Source organism: Bos grunniens, chromosome 11, assembly GCF_055505025.1.
Source record: "Bos grunniens cultivar Pamir isolate PY7600 chromosome 11, Bosgru_T2T1.0, whole genome shotgun sequence".
Classification (NCBI taxonomy): domain Eukaryota; kingdom Metazoa; phylum Chordata; class Mammalia; order Artiodactyla; family Bovidae; genus Bos; species Bos grunniens.
Genome location: NC_141175.1, coordinates 40,457,309 through 40,466,464, shown reverse-complemented (window position 1 = coordinate 40,466,464; position 9,156 = coordinate 40,457,309).

Sequence of the window (9,156 nt, the reverse complement as noted above, 5' to 3'; positions counted from 1 at the left end):
ACCTCTTTGAGTCTCAGGTTTTCATTCATGAAATAAGGATTGTAATATGGAAATCACGCTATTGTCGTTAGAGAAAGGCAGCATCCATGGTCCTCTAGCATCTTTACTGCCTTGTGATATGTTCATTTCCTTGGCCAGTGCTGACCTGTCTCTCTGTGTTCTAAGTCCCCCCTTCCTATCTCCTCACACAGGCACCACCTCCTCTCTCCTCTCCTCTCCTCCTCCCCTCTCCCATCTTTGACCTTTCACATTGTTGGTCTCTACAGTTCCTTTGTCCCTTCCCCATCATGGATATCAACTAAAACATCTCCCAGCTTAAAAAAAGAAATCAGGCAAATAAGTAGACCTCTTGTAGCCTTGTCCTGCCTCCAATTCCCTCATCTCAGATATTCCCTTCTTTACAGCTCCAAAACTCGTGTTTTATATGAATTGCATCCACTATTCTTCAGTGTGTTCTTTTTGTTTCTAAATGATTTGATTTGTAAAAATGACTTCTGAGTCCTTATCCAGATTAATATATTTCATAGTTGCCATCATAACCTACATAGATTCTAAATTTTTCATATCACAATGCACCATGAACAGTTTCTCATGTTTTATAGTCTTCCTGTGTCTTATTTTTATTTTTTTTTTTAAACAACATGAGTTTATTATCTTATAGTTCTGGAGGTCAGAAGTGCGAAACTGATCTTTAGGGGTTAAAGTTAAGATGTCAGCAGAGCTGTGTTTCTTCTGGAGACTCAAGGGGAGAATCTATTCTTTGCTTTTCCCAGCTTTTAGAGGCCGCCCTACACTCCTTTCATTGCAGGGCCCCTTCCAGCCATCAAATCACTCCAACCTCTGCTTCTGTCATCATCTCTCATTCCCTGACCCTTGTGCCTCCCTCTTTCACTGATAAGGACCCTTGTGTGTATGTGGACCCATCCAGATAATCAAGGATAATCTCCTCATCTCAAGATCCTTACCTTAATCACATCTGCAAAATCCTTTTACCTTATAAGGTAACTAGTTCACAGGTTCTGGAGTTTAGGACCTGGACATCCAAAGTGGGAAGTGAGGCGAGTGGTGGAGGGCATTACCTTGCTCCCAACCAATGGTAAGGTCATAAAGAAGCCTAGGAAGTGATCACCATGAAAGTCAAAACAGACTTAACCTTCCTGTGTTTTATTTTTAATGGCATATAATGCACCATTTTATTAATGACCCCAAACCAAATATATATATATCATTATATATTGTCTATACATATGATATGTGTGTGTATATATGTATATGATTTTTGGTATTGCTTTCAAAGTTTATAAATTACTCTGTGCTCTGACTATTTTTCAACTTTCTCTCTTTTTTTTTTCACTTTTACTGGAGTCTCCTGCATTGCAGGCAGATTCTTTACCAACTGAGCTATCAGGGAAGCCCCTTTATTTTATAAATATCTCCCTATTTTTATATCTAGCCCACGTGATTGTCACTTTTAAAGACAACATGGCATTCCATTGTATTAATAACCCAATAGAATGAAACAAACTTAGCAGAATTCCTTAGCAAGAACATTGGCAAAATCTGAAGACTCAAAATTTTTATTCAAAATATTAAAGTCACATAGTTTAAAAGTCAAATTTCTGAAAGTCTTATAGTAAAATGTTTCTGTTTCCTGTCCCACCATACTCCCCAGTTCTCAGTCTCCTTTCCCTTTTAACTATTTTAGGTCATTTTTTCTGGCATTTACACATGGCCATATCTCTAAATGATGCATACACACTGATATATTTTAATTCATTGGCCTCAGATATTATCCACTGACTTTCTATTTTAGAGGTGAGATTTAGCTCTCCTGTGTCAATCACATCATATGAGCTATCAATTTCTTTCTTGCTTATTGGCAGTGTCCTTTTGGGAGAACTCATTCTCCTGTCTGGACTGGCTGCCCTCTAGGCCATCTGTGTATGTGTCATTGTTACCAAACTAAACTCAGGTCCACTCACCCGTGTGCTGTAAATCCAATCTACTGACACTCGGTTGTGGTGAAGGAAAAATGCAGTGTTTATTACAAGGCATCAAGCAAGGAGAATGTACAGCTAATGCTCAAGAAGCCCAAGCTCCTCTATGACTTTCAGGGCAAGGTATTTAAAGGATGAGAGATGAGGGAAAGTGTTTCAGCTTACATGATCAGCTCATGGACATTCTTCTGATTGGTTGGTGGTAAGGTAATGGGGAGTCAGCCTCAACCTTCTAGTTCCAACCAGTCTGGGCTCTATGTGCTTGTGGTCAGCATGCACTGAACTTCTACCACCTGGTGGGGGTTTCAGTATCTGCAAAACAGTGCAAAGGATATGGCTCAGAATATTATTATCTCTAGCCCTAGAGGAGGAACTAAAAGTTCTTGGCTTTGCTTAACGGCTAACATTATTATTTTATATTGCTTGACTGTTTTCTTTTGTTTCTGCATTTTCTCACTCCTCTGATTACATTTAGTCTTTTGATGTCAGGGAAGGCCTAGGAAGCTAAAGGTCTCCTACAAACAAGAGGCAGGCAGAGGACATGATGGGTGGGTGGTGGGAGCATCTGTCCCAGGAAGGCCTTTAAGGTCCCACTGGGCTACATCTCAGGGACATCCCTTTGCTGTCATCCTAAGAATTGTCTTTACCTTCATGCTGAGCTGGTGTACTAGTTAAAGTTCTCCAGAGAAATCAAACTAATACAGTGTACAGAAAGAGAGGCCAAGAGTGAGAGATTTATCTTAGGGAATTGGCTTGTGCAACAGCGGTGCTTGACAAGTCTGAAATCTGTAGAGCAGGCCAGCAGACTGGAGATCCAGAAAAGAAATGATGTTGTAGTATTGAGTCCCAAGGTATTCTGGAGGATGAATTCCTTCTTCTGAGGACCTTTATCTTTTCTGTTAACACTTTCAACTGCTTGAATGAAGCTTACATTTCAACATTATGATAGTCCACCTTACTCAAAGTCTACTGATCTAAATGTTAATCTTATCTAAAAAAATACCTTCACAGCAACATCTGTACTGGTGTTTGACCGAAAAACTAACCACCACAGCCTAGCCAAGTTGACACATAAAATTACCTTCACAATGGTTCCCTTTTGCTTTGGCATTTTGTCTTTCTTTTTTGATTTACTCCCTCATTTTGGTGGAACTCCTCCAGCACCATCTTGAGAAATATGTGTGGCAAGTAAAAGATCATGAATGTTTGAACATGTCTTATTCTATCCTGATATTTCATTGACAGTTAGGCTGTGTACAGAATTCTGGATTTTCCTTCAGAAGTTCAGAGGCTTCATTATGTACTGGATTCAAATTTTGCTGTTGAGAAGTTCAAGGCCATTCTGATAACTATTTATCTATATGTGACCATGGTTTTTCTTTTTAGAGTCCTATGAAAATTCCTCTCTGTTCCAAATACTGTTGTTGTTGTTAAGTCGCCCAGTTGTGTCTGACTCTTTGTGACCCCATGGACTGCAGAACTCCAGGCCTCCCTGTCCCTCACCATCTCTCAGAGTTTGCCCAAGTTCATGTCCATTGCATCAGTGATGCAATCAAGCCATCTCATCCTCTGATGCCCTCTTCTCCTTCTGCCCTTGATCTTTCCCAGCATCAGGGACTTTTCCAATGAGTCATCTGTTCACATCAGATGACCAAAATACTGGAGCTTCAGCTTCAGCGTCAGTCCTTCCAGTGAATATTCAAGGTTGATCTCCCTTAAGAACGACTGGTTTGATCTCCTTGCTCTCCAAGGGACTTTCAGGAGTCTTCTCCAGCACCACAGTTCAAAGGCATCAATTCTTTGGTGCTCTGCCTTCTTTATGGTCCAGCTCGCACAACCATATGTGACCACAGGGAAGACCATAGCCTTGACTATAGGGACCTTTGTCAGCAGAAGCAGAATGTCTCTGCTTTTCAACACACTGCCTAAGTTTGTTGTGGCTTTCCTGCCACGAAGCAATCATCTTCTGATTTCATGGCTGCAGTCCACCATCTGTAGTGACTTTGGAGCCCAAGAAGAGGAAATCTGTCACTACTTTCACCTTTTCCCCTTCTATTTGCCATGAAGTAATGGGGCCAGATGCCATGATCTTAGTTTTTTAATATGTAGTCTTAAGCTGACTCTTTTACTCTCCTCCTTCATCCTCATTAAGAGACTCTTTAGTTCCTCTTTGCTTTCTGCCATTAGGGTGATATCATCCACATATCTGAGGTTGTTGATGCTTCTCCTGCCTATCTTGATTCCAGCTTGTAACTTATCCAGACCGGCATTTCTAATGATGTGCTCAGCGTTAAACAAACAGGGTGACAGCCCTGTCATACTCCTTTCTCAATCTTGAACCAATCAGTTTTTCCATACAGGGTTCTAACTATTGCTTCTTGACCCGCATACAGGTTTCTCGGGAGAATGGTAAGATGGTCTGGTAGTCCCATCTCTCTAAGAGCTTTCCACAGTTTGTCATGATCTACACAGTCAAAGGCTTTTGCATAGTGGATGAAACAGATAGATGTTTTTCTGAAATTCCCTTCCTTTTTCTATAATCCAGCAAATATTGGCCATTTGATCTCTAGTTTCTCCTCCCTTTCTAAACCCAGCTTGGACATCTGGAAGCTCTTGGTTCACACAATATTGAAGTCTAGCATGCAAGATTTTGAGCATGAGGTTACTACCATGAGAGATCAGTGTGATTGTCCAATGATTAGAACATTCTTTGGTACTACCCTTCTTGGGAATTGGGATGAGGATTGACCTTTTCCAGTCCTGTGGCCACTGCTGGGTCTTCCTGATTTGCTGACATAATGAATGCAAAACTTTGATGGCATCCTCCTTTAAGGATTTAAATAGTTCTGCTGGAATTTCATTGCATCCACTAGCTTTATTAACAGCAGTGCTTCTTTAGGCCCACTGAACTTTGCATTCCAGAATGTCTGGCTCTGGGTGACTAACCACACCATTGTAGTAATCTGGTTCGTTGAGATCTTTTTTGTACAGTTCTTCCATGTATTCTTTCCATCTCTTCTTGATCTTTTCCGCATCTACTAGGTCTCTTACCGTTTTTATCCACTATTGTGCCCATCTTTGGGCAGAATGCTCCCTTGATGTTGCCAGTTTTCCTGAAGAGATCTCTAGTCTTTCCCCTTATGTTGTTGTTTTTTGTTTCTATTATTAAACACTGTTCATTGAAAAAGGACTTCTTGTCTCTTCCAGCTATTCTTTGAAACTCTGCATTTGACTGGATGTACCTTTCCCTCTCTCCCTTGCTTTTTGCTTCTCTTTGTTCTTCTGCTAGTCATAAAGCCTCCTCAGATAACCACTTTGCCCTCTTGCTTTTCTTTTTCTTTGTGATGGTTTTGTTTGCTTGCATGGCATGGTTCATAACTTCGTTGAGTTATGCAAGTCCCTTTGCCACGTCAAGACAGTGATCCATGAAAGGGATTCCAAATATACTGATATTTAGTAATGAATTTGGGGTAGGTCTATTTCTAGCCCTTGTTTTGGAGACTCAAAGGGTCTTTTCAAGCTAGAAACTTATGTCCTTAATTCTAAGAAGTTTTGATGATTTTTTCCCCTTTATTTTCTCTGTTCTCACATTCTATACTTCTGTTATTCAGATATTGGACCTCCTGCACTGGTCCATTGTTTCACATACGTTTTCTACCCATCTTTTTCTTCTTGTGGTCTTTTAACTCCACTTCCTTAAAAAAAAAGTCTTCAAGCTTATTTTCCATTTATTCTGAGTTTTTTTTATTTTTATTTTTGTGTTTTAATTTCTAAGAGTTCTTTTTTCCCCCTCTCTGAATGTCCCTTTTTTCTAGCACCATTTCTATTAATCTCCTTTCATAAAGATCAGCAAAGAACTAATTACTAAATGTAATGAAGGGTATTTAGTTCTTGTTTTCTCACCCTCTCTATCGTGATTGATGCTCATGATTACTCCTTCCTAAAAGTGTCTTATTTTCCCTCTGGTTCCTCATTCTCTGAAAAGCTCTGTAAAAATGTTCAAGATCCCCAGGCTCCATTCTTGACCTCATTATGTGGCTCTCTTCACTTGGCCTAAAATAATATGTAAGTGTACTCTTACCGTCAACTTCTACACTCGTGACTTACAATGCTCTTCATCCAGTCACCATTCCTGAGTGTAAGATTCACACAGATGAATGTCTTCTGCATTCTAACTTTCCAAAAATATGAAGCGGCAGTATCAATTAAGAATAAAGAAGCATATGTTGGAAATTTAAAAATAAAGTATAAATAGACATCTTAGAGAGGAAGAAAGTAATCCAACTAAAAACACATAACCATGGGACCACCCATGTAGATCTGAACTACAGCATCAATAAAGACTTGTTGTTTTAATTTTATGTTAGGAGAACGTGCTTAATGAAGAACTATCCATTTGTGGAAAAAGTATTCTGAAAATCCTACTATATCCATAGAGTTTTCTGAATTGAATGTTTTTCTTTCCCTTTTATCTCTTTCCCACGGTCCCTGAATTGACTGCAAGATTAAGAACTATATTTTAAGCTGATTCCATTACTAAGCTTGTGATGAATTCCCTCCACACTTCACAGTTTCTGTTTTTAGACACCAAATTCTAAAGCTTTCTTTAGAAAGCTATCACCTGAAGTTTTCCCTCTACCTCTGAGCAAATCTGATTTCTAGAGGACAGTGTTCCAGGTGTTGGAACAGGTCATCCCAAAGACTGTGGTCCAATATAGTGTATCACTGAGGATTCCACTGTGTCAGATCTCCTTCTCCTTGGAATTGTCCTGGTGGGGTCTAGAGGAGACGAGGAGATAAGTTGAGTTTTCTCTAGAAGGTAAATTAACCACACTGTTGGACTGTTTATATATTTTCCAATAGTGTATCACTGAGGATTCCACTGTGTCAGATCTCCTTCTCCTTGGAATTGTCCTGGTGGGGTCTAGAGGAGACAAGGAGATAAGTTGAGTTTTCTCTAGAAGGTAAATTAACCACACTGTTGGACCTGTTTATATATTTGTGCCTCCCAGCTAAACTCGGCAAGGTCCACGTTGCATTCATCCTTCTATCACCAGTGTAAGCACAGGGCCTGCCTTATAGCAGATATCCAAAAGCTATTTATGAATGAATGAATGAGTTAGGAAGAAGAAACAATAATGGTTGTTTTCTATAAATTGTTAGATCTTAAAAAAAAAAAAAAGAAATACAGTACCAGAAAGAAGCATCACTGATTATAACCATTTCCTCAGACATTTCTTTAGAGTTTAGCTCTCTAGCATTCTTGGCTAGCAGAAACAGAATTGGTGCCAATAGATTATTAATAGCCCCAAAGCATGTTTTCCATTTGTTTTCTGTACACACCCTAGGAAACCATCAACTCCCATTAAATCCTGGATGAGCTAAAATCTTTATCTTTGCATTTTTCAAAATTGATAATGTGAATGCCCATGGTACAGAAACAGCTTTGTTTCATTGGTGGTAGAAAATCAAACACTCTGAAAGTGGTTCTTCTAAACTTACTCTTTTCATCCCTAGAACAAATTCACATGCAATTTCCCAGAATTTCTCAATAACCCTAAAAGCCAAAATCTACTGTGTGCTTCCTGAAGGCCACATGTAATATATTATCCCATTGAAACCATACAACAATCCAATGAGGTAAGTAATATTAACCCAATTTCACAGATGGGAAATTGTACTACAGATAGGTCACTTGACTTGCTCGGTCACCCATTAATAATGGCAGAGCTGTGCTTTGTCTCAAATAGCCTGTTGTGCAATTACACTATTTATTAGTGTGTGTCCTGCCTAGTGCTCAAATAGTTTATGGGAATTACCATTAATTCTACCTATTTCAACAGATCTCATCAGAGAAGAAAAAGGTAGAGATGAAAAAGAAATTGCTCACTGTAAGGCTGTATTAAACTGTACGTGTCCCTGGAATCTCCACATCCATTTCTGATATTTTACAGAGATATATATCTTGAAAAAACTCCATTGGTTATTCCAGGGTGATTAATATCTTTGCCCCCACCTTTCACACTTCCCCACCCACACACACATGTATTCACACACTTTGAGAACCACTGTTCTTTTTGGCTTAGAACTTGGACAGTGGCCACTACCAAAAGTGTTGAAGGAGTTATGGGCTTGACAGGCCTAGGTAGGTTTTTTGTGTCGTCTTCAATTATAAACTGGTCCAGGGTCTCTGAGTAAGACCTTGGTTTTTAATACCCTGAAATATGCCAAGACTGAGCAGAACTGGGTAGAAAAGGGCTGAACTGGTCTTGTATGTACCTTTGTGCTGGCCTCGAGTCATCTGATAAAGCTTCCATTAGGCATTTGTAAATTCTGGACCTGTCAGTACCTTGGATTATCTGTACTGGTCCAGTTCATCCCTCTTCTGGGTTCTGTATTTGACGGGCCTGGTCTCTACTCTAGATGAAGTAAATGTTTTGTTTGCAAGGCTTTGGGTCTTGTGAGGCTCTGGAATGGATTTCTTTTTTCAATATGTTGGTATGAATCATGGATTATTCTCTTGGCTGAGTCCTTGTTGCTGCTGCTGCTAAGTCACTTCAGTCGTGTCTGACTCTGTGCGACCCCATAGACGGCAGCCCACCAGGCTCCCCCATCCCTGGGATTCTCCAGGCAAGAACACTGGAGTGGGTTGCCATTTCCTTCTCCAATGCATGAAAGTGAAAGGTGAAAGTGAAGTCGTGAAGTCGTGTCCAACTCTCAGCAACCCCACAGACTGTAGCCCACCAGGCTCCTCCATCCATGGGATTCTCCAGGCAAGAGTACTGGAGTGGGGTGCTATTGCTAGTCCTTGTAGGGATGTGAATAAGGCTTGCTGTGTTTGACTTTGAGCTTTGGCTAAACTCTGGTTGGATTAGGCTAAAGGAGGTAAGCAGTTCAACTTCAGGCTGGGCTTGGATGTGGTTTAGGATCTACTGGGATGGTCTGTAGGCTTAGCTGAACTCAGCTGTGAACCATATTATGCATGGTCTGTCTCTGGGATAATGCTGACAGATATATGAAATTGGCTCATTTTTTTTCATGGCTCTGAATTTATTAGAGTTGGGTTGGGACTGTGTTGAATAAGTTCTTTCTCTTCACTTGGATGGCTGTAAACAGGGTTTTGGGATTGCCCTAAATTGAATCAAGGGATATAGTGAAG